The 22,955-nt window shown below is 47.1% G+C and overlaps 1 long non-coding RNA gene across 1 annotated transcript; it reads left to right on the forward strand.

Annotated features, from left to right (window-relative positions):
- Window positions 1–727: 727 nt before the first annotated feature.
- Window positions 728–22,739, forward strand: LOC119444100 (uncharacterized). Its single transcript, XR_005190458.2, has 3 exons — window positions 728–879; window positions 7,925–7,966; window positions 22,413–22,739. It is a non-coding gene; the product is annotated as an uncharacterized LOC119444100 (long non-coding RNA).
- Window positions 22,740–22,955: the final 216 nt, after the last annotated feature.

Below are 22,955 nucleotides of genomic sequence, written 5' to 3' on the forward strand. Positions count from 1 at the left end.
GTATCATCCCGACAAACATATTACGCAGAATCGTATCAACGAGGTTCCACTGTATTGCAATATGTGCACCATAGTAATTAGTTGAAACATTAGTTACTGTAACTTTGTTAATTAGTCAGTTATGCGTATTGATTTCCACGGAAAGTAATGTAAACGTTCTGAGTAAACCAGGTCAATACGTAGATTTGTGCTAAATGCCACAGGTGATTTTTAGAAATTCTATTAACGTTGAAATAACACACCCGGTATATGGTGTTTTTACATAGCTGGGCAAAAGCTTGATCATGTTACAAAGTACAAAAACGTGGAGCATATAGGTCAAATGTCGGTAGCAGATTAAGAGATTTAAGTACTATACAGAATGTGAGCAATTTACAGGAACAATAATTCACGTACTAATAACCAGGCACAAAAAGCACACAAAGAAAGGCAAAAATAAGTAAAGAATTGTTAGTACGGTTCACTCCACAGAAACGCAAAAAAAAAAGTAGCATTAAAGCTATAATCCCATTAGTATTGACTGGGAGCAAAAAAGACGAAATATTGCATGGACGATGAAGTGAAAAAAGAAGAAAGCGGTTTAATGGTGTCTTCGAAATGTGCATAGAAATGTTAATTTCTCGACCCACCACTAACAAGCAAATAACATGAGTACAGGAAGGCAGTTGTTTGCAACAAGTGTTGCTTTCTTGTGCGGGGCTCACTGGAGTGCTTGTTGTGTCTCCAGGACGTGCCACTGGATGGCGCTGACTGGGCTCGATGCCTGGCGGTCGCCCCCGCATGGGGTGCTTGGGTTCGGCGTGCCTTTCGTGCAGCGGAGGAGACCCGCCGGCGTGAGCTCAAGGATGAGCCCCAGGCTGATGCCACCTCCTGGCTCTGGTGAGGAGTTCTGGTGCTGCTTTCAGCTGGTTATGTTGCTAGTAGCACATGTACCAAAGAAAAAAGTAAATGAGGGCAGGTTGCACTAGTGATGCAAGGCTGAAGAAACAGCGTAGCTGGGGGTCGACCAAGGTTTATGAAGTTTTGCTAAGTTTTTGCTATTTACAGTCGAATCTCATTAATTCGAACAAGCTTAATTCAAACAAGCTTAATTCGAACTGCCGGTTTATTCGAACTGACGCTGTGGTCCCGCCAAAGTTATGTGTATTCCAATTGGCGAAAACGCTTGGTAATTTGAACGCGAAAGCATTTGCGACGGTTAATTCGAACATACCGCGCACTGATAAAGCTCTCAGCAGCGTGCCAAATAATGCGGCAGCACCTCCGACCGACATTGCTCCGACACTACCATAGACCAGTAGTTTTAGGAGAGACCCCTCAATGCAGTGGTGGAGGCCCAATCCGGCCACCGAACTGCCCACGCCGGCAAACGCTCGCTTCCTGATAACAGCAGAAAACGAAACTTCAGGGAGCGGCCTAAGCTGGCGCCGGACCGGCAGCGTCGGCACCCACGCCGGCAAACGCTCGCTTCCCGATAACGGCAGAAAACGAAACTTCAAGGAGCGGGCTAATCTGCGCCGAGCGGGGGCGGGCGCGCACTTAGACAGTCAAAGGTGAGGGAGCTGCGAGGGAGGGAGTTGAGAGAGAGGGCGACGGGAGCCACCGAAGCCACTGCCGCCGAAGCGGCGGAGTTGCCGAGGCCAAATCCGCTGTCCTGCCGCCCTCCTCCCTCACCTTTGACGGTCTCCGCGTGCGCGTGCCCGTCGCCATGTCGGCGCTGTCGGCTCCCTGAAGTGTCGTTTTCTGCCGTTATCGGGAACCGAGCGTTGGCCGGCGTGGGCGCAACTCGCTGTGCACTTGCGCGCCGCGAAATTTCACGACTCACACCGTTCATTCATCTTGCTATGGTGCTCGAATACTTAAAAAATAAGTGCTTCCGTTAATTCGAACTTCTTTTAAGGGGGGACGTGGCTTTGAAAATCAACTTCCTGATTTCTTCATGGATTTTGATGAAAATTGGCACAAATGTTTAGAATGTCTCCCTGATACTTCCATGAAAGTTTCAGAGTGATACCTTGAGAACATTTTATTGAGCAGAATTTTTCTCTCTTGAACTTTCTGGAGGGCCTGGGGAGCTTAAAAAACATGATGGAAGGCTCGTTGAGTATTGACTGCATAGCTCAATGCGTGCTGAAGGTCGTGACAGTCTTACTTTTTTTTTTCGCAACGCAAATTTTTTAGATAGTCATTTTTCAAGTTACCTTCGCACCAAGCACACTTTCGGGGTGAACGAATAGCCACGCCATAAATTTATAAAAAGTGAACATAAAAATGCGAGACTGTCTCGACCTGCACAGTAGTCCAAGAAACGTGACAAAAAAAACAGAATCGAAATAGGCTAAACGGTAACGAAGAAATCAGCTCCAGAAACTGAGCAGAAAGGCGAAAAAACAGTTTTGAGAAAACGGCTCTCAAAGTTGCACCTTCTCTTCAGTTCTCTAAAACGCACCAAAGTTGTAATCTTTGATGTTTTTTGTTACGTGGGGCTTCTTGGACATGTGGCCTCTGGTCTGCTGAGCCTTCGTTCTGCCTTTCTCATGTTTGTATGGCATTCTTTACTGCTGCTCTACAAAGAGCATGGTGCCTGGGTTTCAAACCAAGTGAGGTGCAGAACCATGTGGGAATAAATATACAGTAGTTCTAGCGTTGTATCTGCAGACTGCCTCATTGATAGCATCCTCTAGTGCAGTCAGTGAGGCATTGTTTTCTTTTGGTAGAATCGACCATGTTACTGAATGAAGGCTCTCAGCAGCCTTCTGAATCATCTTCCATTGACAATGACTATGGATGTAGGAGAGCCACTGATAGAGAGGCAGCAATGCAGCTGCTAGGTGCTTTCCAGCCTGTACTTTTGTATCATGCCTCACTTCTGCAGCCAGGTGTCTGTGCCAGCCCAAGTGGCCTAGTGAACAGAGCTCATGATGAGGTTCTCTTTATGAAGGGGTGGTATGATAGGTATTGTTACGAGATATCGTGGCATTACGATAACAGAGTCGGCGCGCGATGTGCTAAGTCGCGGGTCCGAGGTGCCGATGTGCGAAATGCCTGGTCGCGGGTCCGCGGAATAGACGCTCGACGAGCTTACCGAGGTGCCGACGCGCGAAATGTCTAGCCGCGGGTCCGAGGAATAGACGCTCGAGGTGTCGACACTCCATGAGCGATGTGCCGACACGTGAAATGCCTAGCCGCGGGCTCGAGGAGTCGACGCTCGAGGTGCCGACGCGCGAAGTGCCTAGCCGCGGGTCCGAGGAGTCGACACTCGATGAGCGATGTGCTGATGCGCGAAATGCCAAGCCGCGGGCTCGAGGAGTCGATGCTCGATTTGCCTAGTCGCGGAGTCGCAGGCGTCAACGGACGAAATGCTTAGACAAGGATCCGAGAAGTCCGCGCGCGATGTGCTTCATCGCCGAGTCGGAGACGCCTACGCGCGAAAGGCTATTAGCCGCGTGTCCGAGCATTCCGTGCCCGAAGCTCGGTCGCGAAGTTTGCGTCACCGATGCTCGGAATGCTTAGCCGCGAGTCTGAGACATCCACAAAAAGCGGGATCGGCCACGCTACTGCGATGTCCGCGTAGCGCCCGCTTCAACACTCGTCGAGATTACAGAAACTGTCCGGAGCTCGCAAGGAGACTGCAACAAGCGGAGCAGACGACGCCATCTCGGAGCGAGCACCGGACCAATGGCGAACCGCGCTGGGGTCACGTGGCGGGCGCGGCCAATCGGTGGCTCCGGCACGACCTTCAATCATTTGCTTTTTGTGTGATTGTTTCTGTATGGAGGAGATAGCTGAAGCGGCGAGGAGACTGCAACAAGCGGAGCAGACGACGCCATCTCGGAGCGAGCACCGGACCAATGGCGAACCGCGCTGGGGTCACGTGGCGGGCGCGGCCAATCGGTGGCTCCGGCACGACCTTCAATCATTTGCTTTTTGTGTGATTGTTTCTGTATGGAGGAGATAGCTGAAGCGGCAGATTTGAAGACGGAGAAATGCGCTTTCCAACGAGACCAAGATGGCGGCGCTCGGCTGCGCCGTTCCGGAGATATCGTGGCTTGAAAAACGCCGTTCTTTCGCGATTTCCGCGCAATTTTTCGGCACCTTGGCTGATACAACAATTTTTTTAGAGCACTTCTACTTGGTTTTCAGTGATGATATTTCGGAATCAGATAGAATAAGAGTTACAGAAACTGAAAATGTGATTTTCAAGAAATCGATTTTTTAGCCATTTTTCGCGATGCGAAAGCCGCGTCCCCCCTTAATTCGAACAAATTTTCGGGCCCCTTCGAGTTCGAATTATCGAGATTCGACTGTATATACATACATTTTCCAGGCCTTCATATAAAACTGAGCTGTAATCAATGCTGGCATACTAATTTGATGTTCCCAGTAGTAAATGTAGATCATACGGTATATCTTGGTTCCTAGGTACTTAAGTTACTGATACAGCTTGCAATGCTAGTAGACTCCAGAGTGTGTGCAGCACCGTGTTTTCTTGCACAAAATTTGTAAGCATTAAACTTTATAATATGATATTTGATATTCGATTCCATATTTGGCTTTTCTTTTTCTTGATTTGATTCAACATTCAATATGAAATCTGCTATTCGGTATATTCTGCTATGCGGTACACTCCTAGTTGCCGGAACTGACACACAACTCAGACTCAGTTCAATTCATTCCAGCATGCTCATTTGGTAGGCACATGAAGTGAGTATAATGTCATTTTATTCGGCGCGCTGCTGAGAGCATTATCGGTCCGCGGTATGTTCGAATTAACCGTCGCAAATGCTTTCGCGTTCGAATTACCGAGCGTTTTCGCCCATTGAAATACACATAACTTTGGCGGGTCCAGAGTGTCAGTTCGATTAAACCGGCAGTTCGAATTAAGCATGTTCGAATTAACGAGATTCGACTGTATATTTCTTTCTTTAGTAGAACATCTGTTGAATAGAATCAAGTGCTTTTTGCCTTCTGAAGCTGAAGAGCTAGAGGCAGGGGTGGGACTCCTGCGCCAATTGCGTAATTTTGATACAAACGCAGATTCCTGCTCCAAACTGCACCAAACTGTGCCAAACACAGAAAATTGACCGAAATTGCGCCACGCTGCGCCAGAACGGCTTCAGCATGTGTGCTCCGGCAGTGGCCGCGAACAGCGAGGAGATTCGTTCTCCGAAAAAGAGTGCAGCCGATCACATTCCTCAGACCACGCGACGGTACCTCCCGCGCAGTTTCTCATTATTTTCGCACTTATAACACTTCTTGGCACTTCTGGCAAGTGGCCGGCGCGCGCCCTGCTACTCTCGGTTGTTGTAAGTATACTGTCGGGACGGCCAGGTCGGCTGTATTACAGTGCTAGAATATGGTTGAGGGGGCTGAGCGGCGCTGTGCTCCTAGCTGAGGCACAAAACAACGAAAAATAGGATAAGGGCACTGTGAGCGAACTAGATTTAGCAGTATTGAAGGATTCAGATATTATGGAGGCGCGCGTGCTGCAGCGGATTCATTGGGCGGGTCTCTCTGTCCCTAAGGCCGGTATAGTGTAAAACAATTTCAAACAATTTCATAGGGGCGAGGCCTGAGCCATTTTGACCTATACCACGAAGAGCTAATGCCGGATTTGGAATAAAAAGTTGCAGTTTCGCCGAAAGGCAAAGCATCTATTGCGGTAGCAAATTAGTAGACAGCTATACGAAGTAAGGATAGTAGTTTTATCGGCCATATAAACATGTAAACATTAGCTTACTAACTTAACAAGTATGGTGTCACGTGCGCACAAGCAAACGTGAACACATCTCGCTCGATGACCGAGGAAACTTGCTGTATAAACGCTGAAGACAGGAAGCACAGCAGCAGCAGCGAGTGAATTGACCTTTGTGCTGCCTCTCGCTTCAACGTGAACTAAGCGGCAAAAAGACAGCGCACATGAATCTATCAGCACTCGCAATCTGTCCCCATCGCAGACCACTTTCAAGATATGGCCCACGCGGCATCGCCATACGCAGCAGCCGCCGAAGAACACCCCCCTCCCTTGGTGCCTTGCGCGCGACAGTAGACTGTGCGCTTCATCTATGCTTTGCTTCCTTGCACGCGGAATTCAGCCGCCATCGTCGTCTCACCCTCGCACAGTTTCACTCGCACATGCAGCATACGGCGGGCAGCGACGATGTTATCGCCCCTGGAGTTTATATGGAACATTACGGCGACAAAGAAGGCAGAGATGCATCTGGAGTGTCCATATGATTGCTATCGCAATAAAGACAGATTGGAATAGTTTTACGTTATACCAGCGCAGGGTTGAGTGGCTCTCTGGGTCTGTGGTGACATATCGTGACCCAGAAATTATGTTAGCGCGTCGATTGGACCGCATAATTTGAGAACATTTTCCGCTATCCTCTTGAGTGTCGGCGCGGGAATATATAGTTCGATTGTAGTTCCACTGATGCTTTCCGCTTTACAGGAAGAAATGCGCCGTGCCGCCGCTCCACCCACTCTTGCATATTCTATTGTATGCTGTAGCTATAAGCAAAATATGCTTCTACTACGTGCTTTGTGTTGGTTTATTCTCTGTGTCATCGTGATTTCGCAAAGTGTGATGCCACATTCTATTATACCACCAAAATTCAGATTGGCCTGCTACAAACTGCTCCAAAATGAAATTTACTCAGCTGCAAGCTGCTCCAAAATGCAATTTTGTCTGCGCCAAACTGCTCCAAAACGCAATTTACTTGCTCCAAAAATGTCTCCAACATTACTTTAGGCAGTCCCACCCCTGTAGTGGAGTTATGTTGTAATATCTTCAGAGATTTTCAGTCTAATAGTGGACCTCTGTTCTATGGCAATATTTTATTGCAGAGAAAGTTTTAATTTTCAGTTTTCCTCCAAAATACTGATGAGCTGTCCTAGCTTTATGTGAGGTTTGGTACTTCAGGTTATCGTCAGCACGGAGAAAACTTTTCTTCACATGAACCACGACAGAAATGCACAAAACATGCGCCAGTAATAATACTTGCAAACAGTGACATGACTGGTTATGCTTGCACCATTTGCCAAATGGCCAACCGCATGTTAACCACTGCGAGCAGCTTCCACTCCTATCCCCTTCATTATTTTGTAATCCCATGTTCCGATTGGCTTGCGACAAGCGACGCTTTTTTTCCAGCGATGAAAATCGTTCTCTGACTGATCCGCGCAACGAGGGTTGTTTTCTGGCGTGCGAAGGTGCGAAGTCACGCAACATAAATTTTTCATTTACCGATGTTGTCACTGACCGGAAGCTTTCCGGTATGAACGGGGCATTACAGCCAAGCTAGAGTTTCTTTCGTCTTTTAAATGCCATATAATTTGCTTTTTATTACCACTTTTTTGCTACCTTTGACAAACCACTGCCAAGATGATGTATATACACATTCATGTTGTGTATTTGTCTGTGCTTATTCACTGTGAATCATGGGACCACTCTTATCTTTCTCAGATCTTGTACTTTGCAGCATCTATAGAAGCTCGTTCCAGATTTTCAAGGTCTCATGTATAATTTCAATTGTTTGCAGTAGTTATGTTCTCAAAGGTGTACATTTGTTATTGCAGAGCATTATCAATTTAAAACTTGACCCACTTTTACATCTCTTAATAAGGGGGGAGGCTACCCTCCCCTCATCAAACAAGGAATATGATGAGAAGAAACACGGACAAAGTAAACACATTAAAAAGATGTGTGTCATCTTTCTTTGTGTGCTTCTTTGCATTTCTTTTTTCACACAATATCCTTATTCCAGCGTGTCTGACCAACAGGTTCAACTATTGGAGTTTTGCTAGAAATGGCAAACTGCACAAGTGTAAGGCCAGGTCAGGTCACTTGAACATGGGCAGCCATTGATGTCCGCTCGACCAGGAGACCTCTAAGCCACGTTCATTAATTCATTTTCTGCAGGGCCAGGGACGCTCTGACTGAAGCTATCAAGGCAAACTGCTCGTAAGTGGAGCCTTTTCTTCCACTCGGGTGAACCATTGTAGCTTGCAAAAGAAGGGCATGCGTACGCAGACAGGGCACGTAGAGAATCATTGCACCGACACCGTTTCTTTCAGCAGCACTTGCCACTGATAGAGTTGGGCTTTCTTATATCAGAGCCAGATATTTCCAATATTGGTAATGTTGGGCAGTGGAAGTACCCCGGTCTTGTGCAGGAGACTTCTGAATCTGCACTGGACTTCGTCTGCCAGCACATTAGTTACCTTAGTGTGTGGGCTCTCACATGTGCTTTTGGGACAAAGGAACGGCCCGCAAAGGCCCTTTTGATTGTTTGCACACAGTAGTGCAAACAATCAAAAGGGCATTTATTGCACCTTTCATACACTAATACACACTAGCCGAATTACAACCAATAGAACATTCACACGGGTGCACGACAAATCAAGGAAGTCCGACTCACCGCGAGCCGATAGCGAGCGAATACGTTCGCCCCATGCTATGACACCATCGCCTAGTCGTTCACGTGTACAGTCACGCAAACGGTGGCGCGCCCGCACGATCTGTGTTCGTCCATACCGGGGTCCTGCTCTTAGCCTCGTGGACGGTCGCGCGAAGTGGGCCGGCGCACGCGCGATGCGTTCGTGTGTGTTGGCTGCCGATCCCCAACCTAAAGAGAGCGCCTTCGACCTTTTTCTCCCAAGTCACCCCGCCGTTCGGCGGCGTTAGCATCGCGACACTCGCGCCATCTCCCGCAATGCGCCGCAACCACCACGACCGCCGCCAGGCTTAGCCACGCGGAGAAGCCGGACTACGGGAGACGCGAGCTATGCAGGGAAAACAACATCAGGGGATGCATGAGAGTCGCGCATCCCCACAAGTGATGCCCTGTTAAGTGGGCCTTCCATTTCACAGCTCCAGGCACTGACTGATTGTGATCGGCATCGACATTATTTTGCGTCCTTGAGCGAGATGATGGCAACATCATCAAAAGCAACTTTTGCTGCATGGCCTCCCATTTACAGTCATCATCAGAATTAGTACAAGCACTAGCTACGGCACAATGTTGCAGGTTAGCTTCCAGCTGCGGAGGGGGGGGGGGGGGGGGCAGCAACGCTTGTGCGCTAAGATTTAGAACTTGAGGTTTTCTCACAGCCCAAGTGTTGCTTCACTCAACCTCTTTATAATGAAGGCGCATCCGATAAAAAAATAGCTTCATTATATCCGCTATTTATATATCTATATATAGTTTACAGTAAAATCTTGATGTATTGAACTTCAGGGGACTACGGCCAATTGCTTGTTTTTCTGAAAGGTTGTTATAGTGAAAGCCCCACAATTAGCCATTCCGTGCATTAACCCATCAGTGCACCAGTCGTCACCGTATGGGCGGTTCACAAAAACATGAGTGTTGGCCCTTGGGCAACGCTGTTTGTATTTTCCATAGATTCCACTGCCATGCACCATTGAAGCATCGTATAGTAACCCTGGTGCATGCAAAAGAGATGCCGACAAAACCATTGACAAAAAGGAAGCTCTGTCGTCTCCAAAGCACAACATTTTTTTATTTTTGTCTCTTCTTTGTGGTTTGTCCTGGCTGTTTGTGCTGAATTTTTTTCACCTTAAAAAACTATGTACCAGCTAGCCCCAACTGGTTTTATTGACACTTCCAATAGCACTACACGACGCATGCTGCGACACAGATAGGTGAAGATGCATATCGCAATAAGCTCGTGCTCTTTTTATGGCGCAGCCGGGAAGAAAAACTGCACTCTCATTTGAGTGAATAAGTTGTATACTCACCATCATGTAGCTCATTTTTGTTATACGTTTTCGTACTCGCTTGCATGGCCTTTTGGTACATCTGTGTCAAATAGTGAGGAACCCCGCGCGTGTAAGCTCCCAAATCTGTTTCGCCCACGTACCACGTCTGGCCGCCGATTTGATAGTGCTCCTGGCACGGTAACAAACCACCTGCTTGCTCTAGTGAAACTTATCAACCACAAATCTCAAGTTACAACAGGGATTCTCGTTCAAATTTGGATTCTGTGCCTACTCTCTTTTCTGCACATCCACATGATGCCAAATCGGAACTTTTCCGCCGCAGAATGCGAGCTAGGAATATGAAGTTTCGGTTTTAGTCTACTTCAGTGGCCAAATGTCAGTCTTAAAAAGCCAGAGAAAACGCAAATGGCAGAAACTGCACTCGCAGCAGCAATGCTTATGCCGTGACTTGTGCAAGCAAAGGAAGCCTAAAAATGTAATAAACCGTCATTTGGTGCCTAAATTTTTTGTTGCCATTGACGTTTTTGCAGCTTGACAAGCTTCCGTTTTCACTGTTTTAATTCGGCCTCGGTTAGCAACTTTTTTGAACTGGGCATTATGGCGGGAAGTTCATTGGTGCAAATCGTTGCGGGACTAGACCCAAATGAAATTGGGTCTGTGGAGCCCATGGCAGGGCCATGAATAAATTGCAGCTTGTCCGAAAACTTGGTCTGTATGCAGTATAGAAAAACTATGAACCCACGCCAGAAGCCAGACACGGAGCCATTTTTCTTGCATACTTCACTTCTTTTTCTTTTCGCGCAGTGCTAGTCTGTGCACATTTATTCTTCTTTTTCTACATGCAGAGTGAACAGCCATTGATCTTTTTTCTCCGTTTTTCTTTGTAAAGAAATACCAGCATTTTTCCCTGCAAAGGATGGGGAAAACTGGAAAATATGCAATAACGAAGTAATTTCACATACATTTTGTGACGCGTTATCCAGCTCTCCGAGTAAAATGGCGCCAAGAATAAAAAATAATGGAATGCTTTACACGTATAGCACTAACTCTATATTTATTGGGCGTTGTCTGTGCTCATCATATGTTTTTGTTAATTGTGCACGAACCATTATTTATGTATAATTAGCATGCCGACAACCTTGCTGACAGCCATGCCACAGCAATACCAGTGTCGTGTCAAAGGCAAAATATGCATATTTCCGCTCAACTCTGCAGTCAAATTGGCATGCAGTCGTGCAGGCGGAGTCCGAATTATTAAACGACCTGTCTTAAGGTGTCCAGTATTTTATTTGTCCTTATACAATAAGTTTATGGGCCAGCGATGGTACCGCGAAGCAGTCTGAATAATCGAGCAGGTCCGACATATTGATGTCCAAATAATCGGTCAGCGACATTTGTGAACCAGCCAGTTGCTGAGCAGGGGCTCTATCTTTATGAGGAAATGCAGACCATTGAAAAGCGCCTGGTGTCAGCTAAAGCAATGCTTTAGTGTTACCAGAGGCTCATCAAGGTTTGCCTGTCTCAGAAGAGCGTTGATGACATTGAGTCTGGTCAGGTGCTTCTGGCTGATGATGCCAGGTGCTCTGGTCTTGCTAAAAACGTGGCTGTGCTGGCAGCTGTATATAAAAAAATTTTTAAGATGTAAAAGTGAACTTCAGGTTAGCTTCACTCATTAAGAAATAAAATGAACTAGTTACAGCCGGCTGCGTGAACAGGTTTGTTGTCTTCTGTTAGGGTTACGCGACCTTAGGTTTTCCTCCTCCTGTATTTAGAGACAGCGCAACATTATTTTACCGCAAAAAATACTTTCTGGAATGACACTTGTTAAATTTAAGGGTTCAAAAGTGCCCAGGACGTGTCCAACGATTCACATTTATTTGCTCCAAAGTGGTCCAAAATCTCTATTTAGATGCTTCGGAGCAACCGCTTCAAAAGTAACATTTTGCTTCTCCAAAAATTGTTCCGAATCTCAGTTCGTCATTGGCACCGCTGGGAATGGCAAGAACACGTGATGTGATTTGTTGGATGAACATGTAAAATAACTTATTATTTGAATGTGCTTTCGTAATCAGACTGAAAGCTATGTGTCGTTATTGTTATCGTGCCATGCGAGGACTTGCTGTGTCGCCATCCATGCATGATCACCATGTTGTGATGGCCATCGCGATGACGCTGGCTAGGCTTGCTGTGATGGTGTTGGGAACGCCACGCACACAATTATGGTTTAGGTTTTGTGTCGGATAGCAATGCCCAAGCCATTTACTGATGAATTAAAAAAATGATAATAATAAGTGCGCTAAAGTCGGGTAAATATTGTAATAAATCAGTGTGAGCACCCGTTCTTGTTTTTACATCTTCCTGTGGTAGGCCGAAAATAGGCATTTTTGTCGGGAAAGTACGTGTGTTCGATGCATTAACCCTAAGCGCTGCCAAGACAAGACGCTGTCGCTATTGAGAATTGGCACTGCAGTCACCATCAGGGCCGGGCACGTGCGTGATGGAAGCATCTGGCGAAGGCTAGTTTCAGGATCAAAATAAAAGTTTGGTCCCATGAAAATGTATAGGTGCTGGTTGGGACCTTTAGTCGGGATCGAATTAATTGGAGTCAAACTAAAAGCCACCTGCAATTAAATTTTGATCACATAAAAAGCTTAGTTTTGAGATAATGTAAATAAGGAGCCTCCATGCAAAACTTGCAGTTTGCAATACAAGCGGGAGCATCACAAAAAGCTTGCAGTAATAGTAGTTTTGGATACTGAAACTAAAAAAGAATAGTGACGCATGACCTTAACACACAGCTCCTCGGCACCTCTGCACTCTCGGAGACCATGCTGCCGTGTCTGTTGTAGCGCAGACACGGCGACTGCTACGAGATGTTGTGACGAGCCCTCTCCCTGCGTGAGGCACTCAGACTACCGTGTACTTTCATTGGTCTCTCTGGTTTGTGGGGGTACTCCCCAACCCGTAGCCCGTGCAATCGCAGCTATGTAGGGTTCGGTCGAATAAGGCAACGAGTGAGTTTACTCAATGTTTATTGCATTTATTGTATAAATAGGCTTGCCTCGTGGCGTGTGATAGTCACGCAAGGGTGGTCACTCATGGGTTACAGCTGGTAAAATCCTTTCTGGCAGGTTAGAGGTAGGGACGCCAGAGAGAGCAGACCTGCCCCGGTCGTGCTCTTTTATCTCTTTTTACCTTTCGCGACGAGAATGTCCTCCTCACCCGTTAAATACTTTCCCTTTTCCCACGAGGGTACGCGTGTCACGAGAGGCGAGCGAGAACCGGGAGAGGGTAAATGCCTCTCTCTCGTGTCTGCACCGGCTCCCTTGATGCATCTGCAACGTGGCACGCGACGACGGAAGTACGCGGGAGAAGATGGGTGCGTGTGCTCCCCACAGGTTCTCTAGGCATTGCTACGCGAACCAGACCGAGTGCTCTGTGGCCACAGTGCGCTGAAAAATATTGGACGCAGCGTGCTGGCACTTGCATCATAGTGACGATACATGGTGCATGCATCATCTGCTTAGGTGCTGTTTAAATGCTGGTAAAAAAGAAGAAAAAAACCCTACATTTACCAGCTCTGCTGCTTTGCCAGTATTGGTTCAGTGGTATGTACTACTCATTTATAACAAATTCAGCCAAAGAGAAATTTGGTTGCTGTTGACCTTTAATGGAAGTCTACTGTACTTTGTTATATTTGTTATTGCTCTTTACTGCGCTATATGCTCAATCTTAAACATGCTAAGAAGATGGCTTCACAACCCGTGAAACCACTACGGTGCCACGTATGCGATGGAATTTTATTAAAACAGCAGCGATAGTATCTGCAGTGTGCGCTACAAGCAACTTCTTGGCACCTGACGTGACAGCCTATAGAATAGATGCCTTCTCTTCTCGTGTGATGGTCTGATTCCCGTGTGAGCTTCTGCTTTCCACTTGGCTCATTCGTAAAACTAATGAAACAGCAATTCAGCCGAACAGAGAAGCTAGCACATTGCGATGTAAATGAAGTCTGTTGTGTTTGAGCAGCACCTGGCACGCAACATGGCACGCAGCATGGGTTGCAGACTAAGTAGCTGATACAGAGCCGATGTGTGAGTGCACCAACTTGGCTTGCCCAGCTCTGGCTTTTCGAGATGGCACCGGTGTAATCTCAGAAGCCACACCTAGGTGTGCTAGCCTGTGCTGCACCCCACAGTCAGAGAGAGAAGTGGAGGCACTGTTCTTTTGCATCGCTGCACGTAGCCACATGCAAGCAGCACCATCGCCATTGCACTTCTCTCTCTTACTGCTAATTACTCCATACTAACTTTATGCCTATGGTGTAAGAACAGTGTATATTGTCGACACAACCGCGGTTAGCCTAAGGAGGAAGGGCATGCTGCGAAGGCTGGCACAATTAGGCTTCCCAGATTGTGGTCTTGGAGGGCGTGTCTGGCTTCCCCAGCAGGCACGGTGTGCTGCAGTGACATAAATGCGATGGTTGTGTTAGATTGTACTGGAATATTTCCAGGCAATGGTGAGCCACTGCTTCTGCATGGCCACCATGCACGGTTGGTGAGAAAGAGCAATTTTGTTCGACGACATATTCGATGTGGGAGTTTTGAGCTGCTGTGCTGAATGAGTTCTAAACCCAGTGGAAAGCAGTGTGCTTGGCAAGGTCGGGTATAGTTTGGTTCCAGAGACGAATCTAGTTTGCTATATTCATTGGCAGATTTGTTAACACAAGCTTTTCAATACATTGATCACATTTGGAGATTTCGAAGGGGATTCCATTTACTTTGTTATCCATTATTTTGTAATATCCCATTTTATTATAATGATGTTCGAGTGTACTTAATTAAATTTTCAGAAGCTCTATTGGCCACGCGGAAGAGTTTAGTACAAAAGAAAGTCGAGACAAATAGGCTGGTGTCATCTGCATATGTAATAAATTGAACTTGAGGCAAAGTGTGGACTGTATTATTTATAGTAAACGCAGTAGTGGGACCAGAACACTTATTTGTGGAGCACCTCAAATTATAGTCTTTTGTTATGAGCTCATTCAGCAGTACGAAGTGTTTTCTATCAGAAAGATAAATTTTAAGTTGATTGAGGGCAGTGCCCTTGAATGCGATAAAGGTTTAAATTGTCGAATAATATAGTTTGTGAATAATATAATCAAAGGCTTGTGTGAAATTGGTACTTTTGTAGAATGTGTTCTTTCTAATCGAGCAGAGCTAATTTGTTAGATCATTTTATTGTTTTTTTTCAATGCCATACTGCGATTTAGATATTAAGTTGTGTTTGACACAAAAGTGGGACAGTTGAGCTAATATAATTTTTTCGAAACCTTTTAAGAATGCAAGGAGAATAGAGCCTTGGTAGTAGTCGTCAGAGTCATCACCTTTCATCTTATTGAGTGCTATCAAGCAACAACTTTCATTTTATGAGGAACGTTTGCTGTCGAAATATTTAAGTTGAAGATAGCTGTCAACACGAGGCTTATAATATTGATAACAAAATTCACTGTCGAGATCTGTACACCATCAGCATGCAGCTGGTCGAAGTTTTCATATTCATTACAAGTTAACAAACCAGAAATAATGTATCTTGGCTAGATGTACCAAGAATAACATTTGATCCTGTATTAAAATCACTCCGTGCAGAGTATCCATTAACAACATTAACCACATCATAGCGTTTTTTTTCCTCCAGAATAATTTAATTGACGGTTTATCTGCATTTACCTTGGTCAGTTAGAGCATTTAATTTGTTCCACAATCCATGAGCACACCCTGAACACGTAGAAAGAGTTTGAAAGTATTATGCCAGCACAACCTAGAACAGGTTTCAGGGCCACAGCACTTCGTGGAGTCTGCAATGCTACGTCATCAAGTGGGGGTGATCATAAAAACGCTCGTCCATCACGCTGGTCCACAGCCACGCTAGTACGCGAGCACGTTGCTCGCATTCTAATGCAGCCGTGGCTCATCAAACGCTGTGGGCAGTCACTTTTGTCGAACGTAAGGTGCCTTCATACCAAGCCCGGCATTTAGCATGGGGGACACTGTCACCGCCAGTGCAATATTGATTCTCACCTCCGCTGTGCCCCCTTGGGAGCATGTACAGCGGTGGGACTCCTGCGCCAATTGCGCCATTTTGATACAAATGCAGAGTCCTGCGCCAAACTGCACCAAACACAGAAAGTTGACCGAAATTGCACCACGCTGCGCCAGAACCGGCTTTGGCATGTGTGCTCCGGCAGTGGCCGCGAATAGCGAGCGAATTCGTTCTCTGAAAAATAGTGCAGCTGTTCACATTGTGCACACCTCACGACGGCGCTTCCAGCAAGTGGCCGGCGCACACGCAGCCACTCTCGGCTGTTGTCACTGCTGTCAGAACGGCCAGGGAGGCTGTATTTAGAGTTTACTAGAGTAAGGTTGAGTGGGCAGAGTGACGCGGCGCTCCCTAGCTGAGGCGCAAAATAACAAAAAACAGGCATAGGGCACTGCGAGCGAACTAGATATTAGGGAGGCGCACGCTGCCGCGGTTTCAGCGGGCGGCCGTTTCTGCCACCAGGGCCAGTATACTGTAAACATAATCCAATCTGTTTTTATGCCCACATCGGCGAGGCCGGAGACATTTTGACATATCGCGGAGGGCTAATTGCGGATTTGGAATAAAAAGTTGCAGTTTCGCCCGAAAGGCGAAGCAACGATTAGTAGACAGCAATACGAAGTAAGGATAGTAGTTTTATCAGCCGTAAACATTCGCTTACTAACTAAATTAACAAGCATGGTGTCACGCGAACACAAGCAAACATGAACATGTTTCACTCGATGACCGCAGAAACTGGCTGCCTAAACGCGGGAGTGAGGAAGCGCGGCAGCAGCAACAGCGAGCGAATTGACATTCGTGCTGCCTCTCGCTTCAACTCGAGGTAAGCAGCGAAAACACAGTGCGTGCAAAGCTATGAGCACTCGCACTGTGTCCCTATCGCAGATCGCTTCCAAGATAGGGCCCGCGCTGCCGCGCCATACGCAGCAGTCACTGGAGAACGCCCCCCCTGCCTCCCCTCCCCCCGCGGGGCCTTGCACGTGACTGAAGATGGCGCGCGAGACTGAGCTGCCATCGTCGGCTCACTCTCGCACGCTTTCACTCGAACATACAGCTTACGGCGCGCGGCGACGATGTTATCGCCCCTGGACTTATATGGAACATCACGGCGACGACGACAGCAGAATTACGTCCGGAGTGTCTATATAATTGATATCGCAATAAAGACAGATTGGAATAGTTTTACGTTATACCTACCCAGGGTTCACTGCGGCTCTCTGGGTCTGCGGGAACACATGGTGACCCAGAAATTATGTTAGCGCGTCGATTGGACCATATAATTTCAGAACATTTTCCGCTATCATCATGAGCGTCGGCTCTGGAATATATAGTTCGATTGTAGTTCCACCGATGTTTTCGGCTTTACAGGAAAACAAACGCCGTGCCACCGCTTGACCCATTCTTCCATATTCTAGTACGATATAGCTACAAAGCGTGCTTCTACAACGTGCTTTGTGTTGGTTTATTCTTTGTTTCATCGTGGTTTCGAAGTATGCTACCATATTCCATTATTCTACCAAAATTCAGATTGGTCTGCTCCAAACTGCTCCAAAATGAAATTTACTCTGCTCCAAGTTGCTCCAAAATGCAATTTTGTCTGCTCCCAACTGCTTCGAAATGCAATTTTATTTGCTCCAAAAATTGCTCCAAAATGACTTTGGGCAGTCCCACTCCTGATGTACGAAAGCCCCCGTGACTTTATCGGAATCATTCACATTTGCCTGGAAAAAGTCAGAACCAGCAATTTGGTAAAAGTAAGTGGTCGCTTTAATAATATATTCCAAAAATGTTTTAAGCATAAAGTTAAGCATGTAGGGAAGGTTTATTCAGGAGCTCCCATTTAAATAGATGTGTGCTAAAAAAATAATTTTTGTCTAGAATAACAGCACCATTTATAAAGAGGTTTGTTACATGTTGAAGTAAAACTTTACCAACCGTATGAAATACAGTGGAACCTTGTTCGTTCTTATTCGAAAGAAACTTGAGAAAAAATATATTAACTGGGAAAACGTATGAAAACGTAAGTAAAGAAAAGCAGAGTCAATTGTAGTTGACATCTACGTAATGCAAAGCTTTGTGGCACGATGCCAACGGGCATCGAGCTGGTGGGGCTCTGTCGGCCCGAGGCACTTTTAAAAAATTTTTTTTATTGCATAGTGTTTTAAGACTGCGATCGGAAACCGAAACGAAATCGACCTGGTGGGCGATGCCAGACACCGCTGGAGCGAACCGTGACGTTCACATTGCGCCGTCTGCAGCGCCGTCTGCAGTGCGGTGGCGCGTTTGGGTTTTCGTCTACTAAGAGCGGGCAGTACGAATCCATCGGCACTACGCCCCATACGCTGTAAAACAGATAGGTGAAGATGCTTATTGCAATAACGTTGGCGGTCATAGCTGTGAATGTGGCACCGACGACCCGAGAGGTGGTTTTCTGGTACCGGAATAAGAAACTTATTGTGTGCAAGCGTTTTCATCTGAGATAGGGGGGGAGTAGTGCAGTGAAGCTGCTGCTGCGAGCGTCTAGATGCTGTTCTTGATCGCATTTTCTTTTTTGCATGGGATCTAGTGGCCGGAAAATGTATCGTACAATTGCAGCTTGGCAACATACTGAATGCTGGTGCTGAAAAATCGTGTCTTCCGAGAAGATGCGAACTGCTAATAAATAAGCATAAGCACTTGTTTAATTTCTTGTGTTCTTGATCGCGAACATTGGCGCCAGGAAATCGTACGTAACAGGATCGTATCAATGAGGCTCTATAGTACATACGCATGCATACGTACAAACATGCAAATGCATACATGCAAACACCTAAGCACGCAAAAAAACACACGCACTCACCTGCAAGCAGGCGCACACACACGAATGCAGAAACACGTGCACACACAAACATGCACACAGGGGCGGATCCAGGTTTTTTCTGAGGGGGGGGTCAGCTTCTGTCAATGATGATGATGATGATAGTAGCCTTTCTTATTTACCGAAATTTACCATTTTTCCTCACGATAAACCCACGTTTTATACGGCTAAAGCAACACCTGTAGCCCTCCGTGGTGGCTCAGTCAGCTCAGGCGTTGAGCGGGAGATCGCGGGATCAAATCCCGGCCGCGGCGGCCGCATTTCGATGGAGGCGAAATGCAAAAACACCCGTGTTCTTGCGTTGTAGTGCAGGTTAAAGAACCCCACGTGGTCAAAATTAATCCGGAGCCTTCCACTACGGCGTGCCTCAGAATCAGAACTGGTTTTAGCACGTAAAACCCCAGAAAGAGGAAGAAGACCTGTAGCGAAGCCAGGTATCGGTTTCTCCGAGCTTATAGAAAAAGGACGTTACCCAATACAGCCATGTGCTTGGCGGCTGCGCCTGATAATACAGGGTGTTTCAAAACTAAGCTTTATGGTTTTCTTAAAGTTAGGCATTGGGAGGCACGCGAAGACCACCTGTGCAAATAAGTTATGTGGCTAGGGGGGCGCAAAGTCAGATGATAATTATCGCTGTGAGCAGCCCAATTAACTAAAATTGAACAATTATTTTTTTGTTGACTGCAGTAAGTGGGTATGTTTGTACTGAAAACTTGGAGACAGTCGAGTTTCTACACAGTATCAGTCGGAAGAATTATTCTAGCGTGTCCGTGCTCCGAGATATCAGACTCCAAATTTCAATTGTCGTACTGCGCAGAATAATCGAGAATAAAGACGCGACAATTCTCATGAATTCCCGTGAATGTTCATGAAGCTCAGTGACCATTTCTGTGGAGGGATGGCGGTGCCATCTTCTCTCTTGAGTCGTGGTGGTGTGTTGACTAGAGGAACGTTCTTGAATACGAGCGTAAGGCTCCGCTCCAACGCAGCAACCACTACGCTGGTTGTTTATGATATGCGAATCACCGCGTATGAAGACTCACGACGCCACCTACAAGAATAACGATGTGGCATAGTAGGCGAGGGCGCGAGCCAGTGTCTTCATGTTTTGTTTCCCATGCGACGTCATCCTTTTACACGAGGCGCGCATCTGCTCCCGTTTCTCTAACCACGCGACGCCATCCTAGGCCCGCGCGCTGGCGCTGGCCGCTGACGTCACGCTCCCCCACTTCGCAGCTGCGGCTCGAGGCTTCGCCCCGCTCCGCGGGAACGCCCACTCAGATAAACGGATCCGGCGGGCTCGAGCCTCCTATGCTTAATGTACAACAATAAAACTGCGAAGTTACAATGAAAAACTTGTAGCGTATGAACCGTATTGTGCTTGTACTGGATCAACGTGCAAATGTGATCACAATGAGTGCTACAGTTAAAAAAAGTTGCCTATGCGTAGTTCTTAGTTTAGCTGTTAGTTGTTATTATTTATATATGAACACTTCAGCAAGAGATCTCTTTCATTAAGCAGGTTGGTCGCGGAACCGATGACAGCCAATGAGGCAACCGTTGACACCCCAAGGGGAAAGTAAGTTAATCAGGCTCGAAGGCGCTCGAGCTGACCTCGGCGTGTTTGGCAAAAGGGACGTCCCCTCGTTCATTCGACGCCACCGACGGGACTACTCGTCCCAAACACGCCGAGGTCCGCTCGAGCGCCTTCGCGCCTGATTAACTTACTTTCCCCTTGGGGTGTCAACGGTTGCCTCATTGGCTGTCATTGGTTCCGCGACCAACCTGCTTAATGAAAGAGATCTCTTGCTGAAGCGTTCATATATAAATAATAACAACAGCTAAACTAAGAACTACGCATAGGTAACTTTTTTTAACTGTAGCACTCATTGTGATCACAGTTGCAGGCGCCAGGAGGTCCAAGGTGTTCATGAGAAAGAATAACTACGGAAACTTCGCGACACCACACTCCTGCGGAATACAACTAAGCTCGTGAGCGAGCTAGCTTTACTTCTACATGGCTGATACCACTGGTACTCGCGAAAAATACTTTTGAAGAATGCTGGTGGCCATATTTTTTTTTTTTTTTGCGACAGGGCCATCCCTCTGTCAGCGAGGAGGCGATGCAGAAATCTGAGGGGGGGGTCAGGACATCCGGACATCCCCCCTGGAGCCGCGCCTGCATGCACATATACAAAACACATGCGTCCATGCACCCATGCATGCACATATACACAAACACGCATACACGTACACACGCACACACACACAACCTACCACCTACCTACCTACCTTCTGCTGTGCTTGGCATATTTTTCTGCATCATGAAATGTGCACCGGAAAATTGTTCCCATCAAGAAATCCAAATAGTGTGAATATACCTCTTGGAGCGAAGTTACTGTGACTATAATTTATTCAGTTCCTGCAGCATGACACTAAATCCGTGGTGTGCCATCGCCGCCACCCCATGATGTCGCGGCAGCACTACTGAGGCCTTATACTTGTTCTAGGTGGCGTTGATTATGCATCTCTACTATTTCTCAACTCTTTGGGTAATGTAATATGAAACCGCTTAAATGCATGTGCATCTCTTTTATCACCATAGCCCATGTATTTCATGAAAAGACGTGTGTTTTGTGACACGGAAGGCAAGAGGTATAAGTACGGCATGGTTCCAGTAAATAAAGAATATTTGAAGTTGAGGCTGTGTCCCATGTGTTGTGGGGTCTCACACGTGCTCCAGGGACAAAAAAACGACAACGCAGTAGTGCAAACAATTAAAAGGGCATTTATTGCACTATTCATACACTAATGCCTGCTAGCCGAATTAATACGCCGATGGGCAAACGACAAATCGAGGAAGTTCGACTCACCGGGACCGGATAGCGAGTGAATATGTTAGCCCCATGCTAGACACCACCGCCTAATCGCTCACGTTGTGGGCTCAGAGCCATGGCTTCAGAGCCAGTGGCCAACTGAGGCTCTCAGAGATGACACGGGCTGCGGGAGACAAGCAAAGGACAACCTTTACTGTTGAGAGCGCAGACCAACTGCTCTCCAGCTTCCTGATCGATGCTCCGACCTCATGCTTGCTGCGCGTGGCCCAGGTGTGTGAGGCCAGCTCCGATGATGATTGCGGCACAGCGGTGCTGCCATGCGGCCGACATCCCCATAATGTGTACGGCCACGCGAACGGTGGCGCGTTCGAACGATCCATGTTTGTCCATTCCGGTGTCTTGCTCCTAAGTCTTCTCGGGACGGTCCCGTGAAGTGGGTCGGCGCATGCACGAAGTGCCCGGTCTGCCCGCGAACCCCACGCCCAAGAGGAAGCGCCTTCTCCCTTTTGCGCCCGCGTAACCCCATCGTTAGATGGCGTTAATAGTGCAAAACTCGTGCCATCTCTCGTAATACACCGTAACCACACCGACAGTCGCTGCCGTAAATCCACGCAATGAAGCCAGATTACAGGAGACGAGAGCCATACGGGAAAAACAACATCAGGGGAGCGTGAGAGTCGCGCATCCCCACTGTGTTCATGTGCTCTTTTCATGTCCTTGTCTTGTTTGTGAGGACATGCGAAGTGTCCTAGTATTTGGAACTAGTGTTTGGAAGATAGCGTACCAACAAGTCCGCATTGCTACACTAGTTGCATTGCTAGTGCAGCATAGGGAGGGGGTACTTGCTGAAGCGATCCATACATGCACTTCACAGAGGCCGTGCGTCGCAGCAGGGCAACGCCCTCCTGGCCCTTTGCGCCCTGCTGGAGGCCACCACCGAGCACCTGCAGGGTCTGGACACTGGCGCCCGGCGACAGGCAGCACGCACTCACACTGCATGGGTGCATGCCCTGCTGGACCTGGTGTTGGAGTGCTGCGGACTATCACCCTCCCGTCAGGAGCCCTCAGAGAGGGCGGGCACCCTTTCTTTCCAGTGGCTGCTCAAGGTGATTCATTCTTTCTGTCGCCACTTTTTCAGGTGTCTGGTTGGCAGGAATAAAAGATCCACGTGGAAGTGGAATTAATTTTAACTTGACCTGTCTTCACATACTGCCGAACTTCAGTATATCACGTTGCACTTTCAGCAAAAAAACTTCAGTAAGTTGGACATTTTATTAAGTCGAGGTTTTACATTTCAGTAGGAAAAGTTGCTCCACAGGTTCATGGAACAGATACGTTAAATAGCGTCTTGTCAACAAGAAATTGGGAAAACCAATCCTGCAAGAAAGTTGACCAATAATGGCAGCATAATTGTGCT

The sequence above is a fragment of the Dermacentor silvarum genome, chromosome 3 (genome assembly GCF_013339745.2).
Source record: "Dermacentor silvarum isolate Dsil-2018 chromosome 3, BIME_Dsil_1.4, whole genome shotgun sequence".
In the NCBI taxonomy this organism is placed as follows: domain Eukaryota; kingdom Metazoa; phylum Arthropoda; class Arachnida; order Ixodida; family Ixodidae; genus Dermacentor; species Dermacentor silvarum.